This window comes from Chrysochloris asiatica, unplaced genomic scaffold, assembly GCF_000296735.1.
Source record: "Chrysochloris asiatica unplaced genomic scaffold, ChrAsi1.0 scaffold00007, whole genome shotgun sequence".
NCBI classification, from domain to species: Eukaryota; Metazoa; Chordata; class Mammalia; order Afrosoricida; family Chrysochloridae; genus Chrysochloris; species Chrysochloris asiatica.
This window is the reverse complement of record NW_006408525.1, coordinates 21,216,697-21,230,833: the sequence shown is the minus strand read 5'-3', so window position 1 is coordinate 21,230,833 and position 14,137 is coordinate 21,216,697.

Genomic DNA, 14,137 nt, shown 5'->3' with positions numbered 1-14,137 from the left:
ATACACAGCCTAGCAAGCCTCACGTTCTATCTTGTCCCAAAGGATCCACTAGGAGTTGGAATTGAGCCAACAGCTGTGGGTTTGGATTTGATGGGGCAGGTACTCAGGTATAATACCCATTGCAGTGAGTTCTTATCTTATTTTTTTCCCTACAAAAGGGTAAAGTTTTCATAGAAATCCAACAAGTTTGAATGTATAAACATAGAGCTAATTTAAGTGGGATAGGACAAGGAATGGGGCCCTTTGCCCCCAGTCTTGGAGAGGAAAAGTGAAAAAGGCCATGCAAGAAGCAAGCCAGCTGTGAACTTGACTATATGTCAGAAGTGAAACTGACCACAGGGCGACAGAGGCTTGCTAGGAGGGCTAGGTCATGACCCCAGAGGCTCCCAGCCACCCACATGGCCTGGGATCCACACGCTCACACACAGAGGATCTGGCTCCAGATGGCTGGGTGGGAGGCTGGAGACTGACCAGCCGGGTCTAGAGTTAGGTAGGCTCCTCCCTCGCAGCTCCCTGGGGTAGGTCCTAACTTCAGTTCCTGCCAGCCTGGCTTTGAGCCCTGCCCGGCCCATGTCTGGGGGCTCCCCAGGCCTGCAGGTTTCTCAGCCCCAGGCCTGTGCCTCTGGGGGGCTGGCTGGGCAGTGGTCAGAGCTGTTCAGCCCCTGCTGTTGCTTGGCCAGGTCCTCTGGTGGGACTGGCTTGTGGTTGTTCTGGAAGGCAGGGGTAGTTGGCTTTTTCCCAGAAAGAACAGCAAACAGGCCTTTCTAACCTCAGGGTCCAGGGAGAGGAGCCAGACAGGCCTCAGCCAAGAGTTAGGCATGGGGTGGGGGGTGGGGAGAGCTCTTTGTCTTCCATCTCTCAACCCCCCACTCCCAGATTGAGAGTCACAAAGTGGCATGAGGCATGAAGATATGAAGGAGTGGAGGATGAATCACAGTAAGTAGAGAAACGATCCTGGTACTGAGAAAACCCCAGTGTCTCTGGCCTGAGGGAACCTCTTGTCTAATGGGAGAGATATAGATCCAAACTAGAGGGTACCCCTCATCAGATGGGGGAAGCACACTTCCTGTTCTAAGGGAACCCTCATTCTAATGGGAAAAATAGTCTTTGCCTTTGGGGAGCCTCTAATTTGTAAGGGGAATTCTAGTTCCTGCCTTCAGGGATCTCACGCTGTTGAAGGGGAGACAGCAGATAGGTCGTATATGGTGTGCAGTGCCATCATAGGAGTCCCAGCCCAGACCGACCCCAACCAATGGACAAGGGAAGGGCTGTCGGAGAAGGGTAAGAATCTAAGCTGAGACGATAAGAATGAGTAGAGTTAAGAGGCCAGGGCGGAAGAGCAAGGCCCTGAATTGATAAGAGAATAGCACACACGGGCTAGATCCGGAGCCTCATGAGTGAGGAGGCTAGAGGGGCCAGACGGGGAGAGGTCTTATGATTAGAAGCAATAAGGAATCTGGACTATATAGCTTTAGAACACTGGAGAACCCTTGAGGAGTTTTAGAAAGCTGATGGTTCAGACTCACCAGTCACTCCTCAGAAACTGTATACAGACAGAGTCGCTATGAGTCAGAACCAACTCAATGACACTTAATAACACCAACAGCTTCATCTGCAGTGGGGAGGTAGGTAGAGGGCATGAGATAGCCAGGAAGCTGGGAGGCCCAAGTCTTTGGTGGCCTGAAGTAAATGAGGGGCTATGAGGATGGAGAGAAGAAGGGGATGCTAAAACCTCCTCAGGACATTTGGGCTGCGATGGGCACGAGGTAGGGAGGGGACTGACACTGGCCTAGGTCTCCTGGGGGTGGGAGGTAGAAGAGTCTTAAAACGTTGTACCAGAGAGTCCCTCTACACCCTTCCCTCCCTCCCCCCAACCCCATGCACTGTGGAGAAACTCTCTTTGCCTTCCTTCAGCTAATCTCTGCCCCATCTTCTTTAATTCCCCCTCAGAGTCACAGATTTCCCATCCTCAATGTGCCAACCCCCCTACCTTAAACACTCCCACCTCCCATCGGTGCCATCTTCCTCCCCACCCTCAATGCTCCCTCCCCCTTTCAGTTCTTCAATCTCCCCTGTTCACTCTGACCACAGGGTCTTTGCACATGCCTTCTCTCCATCTGAAACCTTTTCCAAGTGACCTCCCAGTCTAGTGCGTCCTTAGAGAAGCCCTCAATATAACTCTGGACCCAAATCAGGTTCAGAAGACACCATGTTCCATCCTTCTCTTTAGATCACTTACCTGTTTCTGTAATTAGATGCTTGTCTAAGTGATTATTTGATTACTGTAAACACCAGGAAAACAAAGATAGGGCCTATTTTTGCTACCCTTCTGATTCTTAGCTCCTGGTGTGGCATATAGTTGGCAATCAACAGATATTTGTTGAACAAATGAATAAATGTGCCCTAAAGCAGCATTGCCCGATAAAAATATCATGTGAGTGACATGTATCATTTAAAACAATTTCTCATAGTCACATTAACACAGTAAAAGGAAACAAGTGGGGTGAAGGTTAATAATTTTATTTACCCCAATATATCCATAATATTAAGGAGCTCTGGTAGCATAGTGATTATGAATCGGGTTGCAAACTGCAAGGTCAGCAGTTCGAAACTGCCAGATATTCCCTGGGAGAAAGATGAAGCTTTCTGCTCCTGTAAAGATTTACAGCCTCGGAAACCCTGTATAGGGTCGCTATGGGTGGGAACCGACTCCACGGCACATAACAAACCAACCAACCATCTATAATATTATTTATCCCAACATATAATCAACATTAAAAAGTTATGAATTAAATTGTTGTTGTTGTCAGGTGCCATCGAGTCGGAACCGACTCATAGCGACCCCATGCACAGCAGAACGGAAAATGTCCGATCCTGGGCCAACCTCACTTACCGCCACCACACTTGACACCATCAATGATGTCACCTGGCTGATCCATCTCGTTGGGGGTCTTCCTCTTTTTCTCTGACCCTCCACCTTACCCAGCATGACATCCTTCTCCAGCGACTGTGCTCTCGGACAATGTGTCCAAAGTATGAGAGACGAAGCCTAGCCATCTTGGCCTCCAAGGAGCACTCTGGTTGCACTTCTTCCAAAACAGATCTATTGGTTCTTTTGGCAGTCCATGGCACTTTCAGTATTTTCCTCCAACACCACAACTCACAGGCATCAATTCTTCTACGATCTTCCTTATTCACTGTCCAGCTTTCGCATCCATATGAGGTTATTGAAAATAACCTGGATCAGGCGCACCTTAGTCTTCAAGCTGACATCTCTGCTCTTCAATACTTTAAAAAGTTCCTGTGCAGCAGATTTGCCCAATGCAAATGGTAGAAAAATGGTAGAAAAGGAGCTCTGGTAGCGTAGTGGTTACGAATCGGGCTGTGAACCTTAAAGTCAGCGGTTAGAAACTACCAGCTGCTCCACGGGAGAAAGATGAGGCCTTCTACTCCCGTAAAGATTTACACCCTCAGAAACCCTGTACAGGGTCGCTGTGGGTTGGAACCGACTCAACGTCACTTAACAACAACAATGAATTAAATAGTTTACATTTTTTTACCTACTAAGTTTTCAAAAACCAGTGTGTATTTTATTTATACAACACATCTCAATTTGGACTGGCCACATTTCAAGTGCTTAGTAGCTCCCTCTAGTTAGTGGTTACTACATAGCACAGCTCAGCTGTAGAGATGTCTAACACCCCTCCTCTGGGACAGAAGCAGCTCCCTTACTTCTATCTCTACATCACTGTCCTTGCACCTGAAGCCTGTAGGTATCCTTTCCCCATCCCCACCCCTGACCAAGACCCTTCTCCCTGGGCTGGGTCCCAAGAGTCTTTCTCTCTTGTCTCTTCCATTCTCTGGCCTAGAGGCTGAGAACTTCCATCTTTCCCAGCCCAATAGGGCCCCATCTTCTCCCCAGTCTTGGCTTTCCTCCCTTTTCATTCAGTGCAATGAAGACTGGGATTATACTTGGAAAAATGTGAGAGGCCTCATCATCCAATTGGAGAGGAGTGTGGAGGGGCCCCAAGCCCATCATGGTCTAGTGCTCCAGGGGAAGGAAGGGCTGAGCCAGAGCTGGGGATGTGGGTAGGTCAGGAAAAGACATTTCCCATGATGCTCTGGGCTGGGGGTCTGCTGACCATATGTGTCTGGAAGGCGGCTCCTCTGATAATGCAAAGCAGATTCCTCCCAGCTTTGTGGCAGCTGGTGGGCAGAAGTCCAGGGGACAAGATTGTGTCCCCAGGCATCTGGGCACAGAAGAGCTGAGGCACGGAGGGCTCTTTCTTCAGCCTCCCATGGCTTACTCTCTAGTTGCCCGCAACACCTCTGCCCTCCAGCTGGCCCTTTTCAGGACACCAGGCTCCCCTTTAGCAATCTGCCTGCCTTGGGCCATGCCTCAGGCTCCAGATTGCTCTTGAACTCCATTAAGTCACCCCAGTTCTCAGCATACACCCTGGAGTTCTGAGAACTTTACTCCTCCATTCTGATGGACACCCAGTATTCTTCTTGGTCCTGCTGGAAGTTAAGGTTGTCCACCATCATCCCATTCCCCCACTAGATTCTATGTATGCCAGCTCCCCAGATAGCCCAGGAGAAAGGCAAGGAATGTTTCCAAAGACTCCATCATGGAAACATTCAGTAGCACGCTCATCCTCCCCACCCCTCAGAGCATTCAGGCCTGCCCTCTTCCCTTTCCATAGCATACGGGTACTTCCCAATCCTAGTTCTCCCTTCCTGAAATTCCTCCTTCAGCTGTTTCCAGCAACACTCCCAAAGGGCTCCTAGGATTGAGTCTACTCCCTGGGCTGGGATTGCCCCCTTTGGAAATCTGGGAATGCTCTCTCTCCTCTCCCTTATTCAAGTAACTCATAGAAACTGGAGGTCCTAAGGTATCTAGCAGGAGCCTGAAATCCTTGTAAGAAACTTCAGGGCCTGGTCCTGGGGCTTAGTGTCCACATTCTGGGGCCCCAGCAGTAACATAGGCTTTGATCAGCACTCCAGATGGTTCTCATTCTTCTCCTATGGACCTGAGATGCCAGGAGGCTGCACCAGATGTGTAGGCCAAGGGCACAGAGCTGCCAAGCTTCCATTCATCAGTCTTGGAGCAGAGGGAGGTCACACCATGACCTTGTGGAAGATAATGCTGAGAGTACAGAAGCAGGCCATCTGGGAGCTGCCCTCTCTTCCCCTTGCATACCACAGCCCAGCCCAGGGTGGTTTAAGGGAATTTACTGTCCGTCCGAATGGAAAAGTCCACGGGGAGGGCTGGCTGTAGACATAGCGTGAGTCAGAGCTCAAACAACATCCACAGGACCCAGTTCCTTTCTTTGCATCCCTTGCCTTCATTTCCTCAGACGGACTCTTCCCTTGTGGTGACAGGATAGCTATACAGCTTCAAGTTCAAATCCATGGGAAAGAGAGTACCCCAGTCCTAGTAAAACCAAAGTAACCAACCCAATTGCTATCAAGCTGATTCCGGACTTTCTTCAAGATCATTCCACTCTCACCCTCCGTCCTTCCCAGGGCACTCAGTCCTGCCCTCTTCCCATAACATCAGTACCTGTTCTCCCTTCCCATCAATCCCTCCTCCAGTTGTCTCCAACATCATTCCAAAGGGAATGTTCAGTTTGATGAGTACTTAACTATTTGTACCATCCAGGGACATCTTAGAACAGAACAAAGGGACACTGCATGGCTTAAAATCAGGAAAGGTGTGTGTCAGAGTTATATCCTTTCATCTTACTTATTCAGTCTGTAAACTGAGCAAATAATTCAAGAAGTTGGATTATATGAAGAAGAATGTGGCATCAGGATGGAAGGAAATATCATTAATAACCTGCAATCTGCAGATGACACAATCTTGCCTGTTGAAAACAAAGCACTTTCTGATAAAGATCAGATTATAGCCTTCAGTATGGGTTGTACTTCAATGTAAAGAAAATGGAAATTCTCACAACTGGATCAATAAATAGCATCATGATAAACAGAAAAGATTGAAGTTGTCCAGGACTTCATTTTATTTGCATCCATAATCAATGCTCATGGAAGTTGTTGTTGTTGTTGTTGTTATGTGCCGTGGAGTCGGTTCTGACTCATGGTGACCCTGTACAGGGTTCCCGAGGCTGTAAATCTTTACAGGAGCAGAAAGCCTCATCTTTCTCCCGTGGAACAGCTGGTGGTTTCGAACTGCTGACCTTGCGGTTCACAGCCTGATTCATAACCACTACGCTACCAGATCGTGAAAGTAGCAGTCAAGAAATCAAATGACATATTAGGCAGCAGTGTTAAAGAGCAAAGATGTCACTTGGAGGACTAAGGTGCATCTGACCTAAGCCAGGGTATTTCTAATCACCTTATATGCATGCAAAAGCTGGACATAAATAAGGAAGACTGACAAAGAGTTGATGCCTTCAAATTATGATGTGGTGAGGAATACTGGAAGTACTATGGACTGGCAGAAGAGCAAACACATCTGTTTTGGAAGAAGTATGACTGGATTGCTCCTTAGAATCTAGGATAATAAGACTTCTTGTACTTTGGACATGTTGTCTGGAGAGACCAATCCCTGGAAAAGAATATCATGCTTGGTAAAGAGACATGATGGACAAGATGGATTGGCACAGTGGGAACAACAATGGTTTCAAATATAACAATAGTCAGAATGGCACTGGTCCGGGTAGTGTTTTGTTCTGTTGTGCATGGGGTCATTATGAATTGGACCCAACTTGATGGTACCTGGCAAGAACAACAGGGACACCTTCAATCCTAGTCATTCCAACAAGTCTCCAGTGATGTTCTTGGTTCTGACTGCGTCCATCTCTGTGGCTGGGGGATGTGATCACCAACTGACTAAGGTGGAAGTCACAAGACACTCTCAAGGTAGGGGTATCACCTCACCTGAAGCATGGGGATTGAGAGTGAAGAAAACTGAGCTACAGTTACCAAAAGGGGACCCTCAAAGCACCAAAAATGGTGTGCCACAATCCTCGTTCTAGATCAGTATTCGGACTCCTTCCTCTTTATTTGACATTTAAGCAAGTGCCTACCCCAAGAGCAATGTTTATATTTCTAGTAAAAAGCATCACTATGAGGAGCACGGACAGTGAGGTCCGACCAAGTCCAGAGGAAGGATGTTCTAGTGGTTGCTTGGAGCTGGGCAGAGTCCTGGAAGAAAGGCATTTGATTTAGCTTTGAAAGATGGAGAGAATCTCAATTGTGGGGAAGGAAAATGGGTGAGGACAATATTCCAGGTAGAGGAAACAGCTGGAACAAAGGCATAAGAAGAAGAGGGAGCAGGGAAGAATAGACTTTGAACAGCATAAATAATAATGAAGGCAAGGTGAGGACTCAAAATGCCACGCTGAGAGATCTAGCTGAAGGAGGAATGTTGAGATTGTCTGAGCAGGAGAGAACTTCTGTGAAGAGGAAGGAACTAGAGACAGGAAGAGCAGCTGGGAGGTTTATGCTTCAGGCCCAAAACCAGCAGCGGGGAGAAAAGGAGGGAAGCAATTCAGGAAATATCAAGAAGAGAGAATTAACTAGACTTGGCACAGGATCAGATGGAAAAACAGTAAGGCAAAAAAGGAGTTTAGATGACTCCCAGTCTCCAGCTTTGGCAACTGAGGAGATCATGGTGCTGTTCATAGAGATGAGAGCCCAAGAGAAGGAACATGTGTTGGTGAAAGATCAAGAATTCCTTGTGTTCATGTTGAGTTTGAGAAGCTTGTGGGACATGCAGGGGGAGAGCATTGGAAACATTTGGTTGTACGTGGCAGGAGCTCAGAGGAAGACCAAACTCAAGAGTGGGACATTTCTGAATCTGACAGTCAAAGAGGGAGGTCCACAAGGGTCAAGAGGAGAAAGCCATTGGGATTGGCCTGTTTTAGTGACCAGAGGAGAATGAAGAGGTAGAGATGATGAAGAAGGGCAGGTCAGTGGGTGACCTGAATCTCACAGCACATAGGCAGCTTAAGAGAAGAACCCATTTCAGGGGATTGTAAAGGATCTCTACTGCAGCTACTGGGAGCGCTAGTATCATAGTGGATTACAAATTGGACTGCTAACCACAAAGCCAGCAGTTCAAATCTATGAGTCGCTCCTTGGGATAAAGATGAGGCTTTCTGCTCCCATAAAGATTTACAGCCTCGGAAATGCTATTCAGGACCGCTACAAGTAGGAACCGATTCTACAGCACAAGAGCACCACCACCACCACCACCACCAATGCATCTACTGCAAAGAGGCCCAGGAGGGAGAGGGCAGAGACAAGCCACTGGGTTTTGCTATGGGGACAGATGGTTATGGTCAGAGGAGAGGATGGCGGACAAGGCGGTGGAGATACTTTTGTATGTCCTTCTAAAAGTGTTGCTGAGAAGGGAAGGAGAGAGACAAGGCTGTCTCTGGAATTCAGACTGAGGCCAGAGGGGCTGCTTGATGCCCTCCCCTCTCTCGGGGACTCTGCAACCTAGTTGCACCAGCCTGGTTTCCACACGTGCAATTTCTTCCACGGCCTGGACCAGGCTAAAGGGGGCCAGCCCTGGTCCTCTGACACCAACCCCTTTTGTTTCCCCAACTGCCCTGCCCTCTACTCCCATTTCTTCTACCCTCCTCACACCCATCCCACTGTTGCTGGTATGCAGGGTTAATTAGCAAGGACCTAATTGACTCTGGTCCCCAAAGCACTCAAGACTCAGTTGAAATGAAGAGGGACGTTGTCTAAAAACTTAAATGGGATTGGATTCAGCCACAACTTCAACCTAGATCCCCTATCAAAGTGCCACCTCTCTGAGACTTTAATAAGTAACCTCTGGGCCTGCAAGTAAGGTCCTCACCCCATCCTTTCTAGGGAAGCGATGGGCCGAAAGCCAGGTCAGGACTGGAGAAGCTGCCAGCATCACGTTAGGTTCGTGCAGAAGCCACCTCGGCAGTTCTGGGCAACACCTCCCCTTCTTCCTGTGGTAACACATGAGCTGGGCACATGCCCAGAGAGTGCCACATGCCTGTCAGGCTGGGGCCTGCTTTACGCCTCTCCAGGGACACTGCCAGAAGTCCTGGGGCTGGGCAAACCCAGAACAGTGACTCAGGTGAGGGGTATGCTGCAATCCAGGCCAGATTGGGATGCTACCCCCCTGCCGCCCGCCCCCCCCATAACCAAAGGCTAGCTAGCCAAGGGACAGGGGAAGGAGCGCAGTGGGCTGGCAGTGCCAGGGGTGGGAGCTGCTTAACATCCCCATTTGGGAGCATGGCAGTGACTCACCTTGGTAGGGGGAAAGACCGCTTGGCACTTGGCATAGAGGCTCTCAAGTAGACCGAAATTTGGAGGTGCCAGACAGCCTCCTATTAAAGCAGACCTCCACTGAGACAAATGGGCAGCCACCATCCAGACCTTGGGGTCCCATCCCCACGGTTTACCGGAGGTGGGGCTAAGGTTGTCACTGGGACTCTGGGCAGGGAGTCTGGCCTCAAGGGGATGGGAGGGAGAGGCCCAAGGGGCCTGAGAGCTAACCAGAGCCAGTGAAGCTGCTAAAAGTGTACACAGCTGCAGACAGTGCTTAATGATAACCGATGACATTTGTCCAGCACTTTACAGTTTACGAAGCACTTTCATAGTCATAATGTCACATTAGTGAGGACGGATTTCTCATTTGTCCTACCAGAGGGGTATAATTGGACTCACTTTAGAGAGGAAGCAAGTGAAACCCAGACATGTGCCCAAGGTCACCTGATAGTAAGTGGCAAGCCAACCCAGGGGTCATGTCATCTTTGTCCCCCCACCCCCATTCCCTCATCTCCTGCTCTCTCTCTGACACAAAGCCAACATGGAGGTGGTCGTGCTGGCACTGGGTGGGATAAGGAACAAGGCGCTGGTCCAGGAAGGCAGGGAGCTGGGGGAGGAGTGGGGCGGGGAACTCAAATTCAGAGAAAAGAATGAAAGTTGAAGAGAAACTGATCCATTTGAATTTTGCCAAAAGCTCATTCCCTTTCCAGTGGTCCCCTGCCCCCACCCCTAAAGAGTGGCAGGGACAGCTGGAATCCACAAGGGGATGTAGAAAGGGGATCCTAGTTCAGAGACTTGAGTCTTAACCCCAATACTGCCACCAGCACCCCCTCCCCTCTGCTCCCAGCCTCCAACCCAGGTTGCAGGAGGCTGGCGCCACTGGGACCCTGGCACAGAGCCATCTCTGCCTGACCTGGCAGAGGGGTAGATGATGAACATGACCACACTGCAGACCCGCTTCCCACCCTGAGGGCCCTCTCTCAGACCCCCTCCATCCAGCCCCAATTGCCCATTGCTTCATCCTTCCATGGAGACTCCTCAGGAATAACTCTCTACCTCCTCACCCTGACCCTGGCATTACCAAAAAACTAAACCGGTTGCCATCGAGTTGATTCCAACTCAGAATAACCCTATACGAGGACACAGTCCAACTGCCTCGTAGGGTTTCCAAGGCTGTCGTCTTTACAGAAACATCTTTCTGCTCCCAGAGTGGCTGGTGGGATCGAACTGCCAGTCTTTTGGTGAGCAGCCAGGTGTTTGACCATTGTACCACCAGGGTTCCCATCCTGGCATACAGCCCACATTAGAAGCCCCACCTGCCCTCCTTAGACCCTCACTGTAACCAGACTGGGTAACTTGTTCTCTCTGAGTACAGCCCACACTAACCCATTTGGGGTCTTTGCTGCTATGCTGTGCTGGTAGGAACCTCTTTGTTGCCCCACCTGTAGGAGCAACTCCTTACCATCCTGGATCTCCCTCCCAAACCAGACATTACCTCCAGAGACCTCCTTAGCGCTTTGCATAGAAAGGCTTTTTGTGCCTTGTTATAAAAAACAAACAAATGAAACCAGTTGCCATTGAGTGTGTTCAAGCTGCCAGCCTTTAGTAGTCAAATGCTTAACAGTTTATGCCACCCAGGGGTTCCGTCTTTTAAAATTTGTATTAAATTGTAAGCTGACTCATCTCTATGACATTCCCCTACCCCCACAGCACCTCTTTGTGCATGTCATTGTTATTAAGTGCCATCAGGTCAGTTCCTATGTAGGGTTTCCAAGGAACTGCCGACTGGTTAGCAATCCAGTGCTTATCGAACAGTGCCACACCAACTTGTTAACATGCTAATACAATGTCTTGTACATAGTAGGTGCTGAAAAGCCCTGAGAACATGCCTTGCATTCTTTTTCCACAGAGAGCAAGTTGAGCCAGCTCCCTCCTACCTCCCAGGAGCCCCTCACATCAGTCAGACTTCATTAGCCAATGGGGACTCAGCATTGCCATTCAAGAGAATCCAGAACCCAACTGTCCTCAGATAATAAGATAAAGAGCTCCAGAGGAAAGAAAAGAGAAGTACATTAAGGGAGAGTCAGCATGTGACTTAATCTAGCCTGACAGTTTAGCAAAGCCATTCAAGGTTGTCCCGCTGGCTCCAGCCAGGCCAGCGGCTCCAGCCTTCCCTATTATTGGTGGAATACATGGAGGAGAAGCCTCCTACAGACACCAGTTTGTGAGACAGACCTAGCCCCAACTTGCAAGCAGGAGCTGGAGGAAGACTGGGGTAGGGGAGGGAAAGGGCAAATGATCAATGAGCTTGACTACAGTTGACACCCGGCTGGAGACTAATGCACCAGACAGCTGTCTGCCTCTGGGCTGCTCTCCCAGCAAACACATAACACAACCCACTCCTACCCCTTTAGTCAAGCCCCTTCTTCATTTCAGTTAAACTATAAACTCCGTGAGAACCAGGAACTGGCTCTTAACGATTAATCCCCCACACCCATCATTGTCCCTGAGTGGGGTTAACTGTTCATTGCTTGACTACTAATCAAAATGATGATGGTCTAATCCACCAGAGGCACCTTGGAAGAAATGACTGGCAATCCGCTCCTGAAGGATCATTGGAAACCCTATAGAGTGATACGGGGTGGTCACGGACCAGATTACACTCCATGGTAACTGGTTGGTTTTTTATTTTTATTTTATTTTACCCAGCACTGTGCCTAATGAATGGTATGAGTACAGTCATCTCCATTTTTCAGATAAGGAAACTGAGATTCAAAGAGGCAAAGGGGTTCCCCTTTAGAAGGGACTTATGGGCAAGATTTCTTTGCAAACAAATTCCCAGAGCTCAGCAGGTTCTGAAGAGCTCACAAGCAGAAGGATGCACCTTCTTTTCCACCTCACATGCCCCCAGGTCTTCCACCTTGAAAGGAGGCCTGGTGATGCAGTGGGTTATGCACTGGGCTGCTAATGGCAAGGTCAACAGTTCAAACCCACCAATGAGAAGGCCCATCTGAAGGTCAGTCAGCCCCAGGCCAGGGAGTTTCTCTCCCAGTTTTTACTGTAAACCCATTCCTCTGCCACCTTCCCTGACTGCCTGGTTCTGCAAAGGGTGAACCTCGAGAGGCCTGGGAGCAAGCTGCTTACAGAGCCTGGAAGGCGAGCGTCTTGGGGTTCTTTTGTGCACTATGAGTCATCCCTGTATAAAACACAAAGCTAGCTTCATAAGCTCCCTCCATCTGCCTTTGGCCTAACCTCAGTGCCTTCTGTTTTTCAGAGCAGATAAAAATTACTCAAATAATGTGTATATACATATATATATTAAGAAGCCCCCAGACTGATGGAAAAGTCATGATTCTTGTCTCTGGTTAACTAACCTGATGGTGGGAGCAGGCTGTACGTTTGCCCAATCTGATGATGGAAACAGGTCGCATGAGAGAGGGACCACAGAGGGCATGGGTGCGGGGGAGGAGGAGGCAGAAGGAAGGTCACACGCATAGGCAGGGTGGGTGGGCAGGAAAAGGGTTGGGTTGGGGAGAATTTGGGGTCAAAGGAAAAGTCCTGGAGAAGGAAGGCCAGCAGGGATGAGGAACAGGGGCTGTCTGCCAGGAGCTAGGGGAGGGAGCATCAGGTGGGGGCGGGCAGAACCCTGGGACTGGAGGCCCCAGATCCTAGACCGGGCTCCAGTGGAGAAATCTTAGCCTCAGCCCTCCCTCTTCCCAATCCTCCGGTGCTAAAAAGCCCACGACATTTATGACTTCAGGAGGGTAAAGAGCCTGAGAAACGGATTGCTGGCCATATGGATTTGTTTCTTGGATTTTAAAAAAATCCCTCTAATTAGGCCAGGAAAAGCCATAGTCCTCTGCCTGTTTCAAGACCCCTGGATCCAATTACTGCCCAGTCCTCCCTCCCAACTTGCAGTAGACCCCCAGTCCTCCCTGCCCCCTCCACGCGTGGGAGGTCAGGAGTGGGTTCCCTGACAGGGGTAGCTTGAGGGACGAGGAGGAGCCAGGAGTTGGAGAGGGAGATGTGGGGAGGGGTTGGGGATCGGACAATCTTTTTATTCATTTCTGATGAATATTAAATCTGCTCCAGAGCTATCACAACTCTTCAACAAGCACCCAGTAGTCTCCCCGCCTCCTTGGCTTAGCTTCCCTGGGAAGGCTGAGGCCTTGGGTTCTCTCTGCCAGGAAAAACCTCTTGATATCAGAAGAAAACTGAACGTTTGAGACAGTTGAGAAGTGGAATTACGAATGTTTTCACTCTTTCTTTTTTTCAGACTTGGTATAATATTTTTTTCTACAATGAATGCAATCCATGAATGAGTCCTTATTCTTTCCACTTGTGCTCTGTATTTTCCTGCATCTTTAGTCTCTCTTTGCGGACTCCAACCTCTCAGTCTATAAATACTCTCCCCATTCCCTCATCCTATAAACACCTCCCCAAGCACTTTTGTCCTCTACCTTCCCTCCACAGCCCAACTCCAGACTCTGAGAAAAAGAACCATCAACAACTTCTCCCTAAGCTGGCCTCCCTCCAATGGTGAGCTGCTAAGCCTCTGCCTTCCAGCATCCCTGCAGCATAGGTCTCAGGACCCCATCTTCCTACTCCCTGAAGACACAGAACAACCTCTATCAGAGAGCCCATCCCTGATTGTGGTCACCTCCAGGCCTCTGTCTATGCCTCAAGGCCAGAGCTTCTAGGTTCTCTCCTTGGGCTTTTTTTTTTTTAATTTAAGGTTTTTATTGTGGATTGAGTGAAAGTTTACTCTCCTTGGGCTTTTTGCTCTTCTAGCCCCTGCTATCTTTCTTGATAACATCGTCTGCTATCAACAGTGGCCACCATCTTTACTCAATATGGC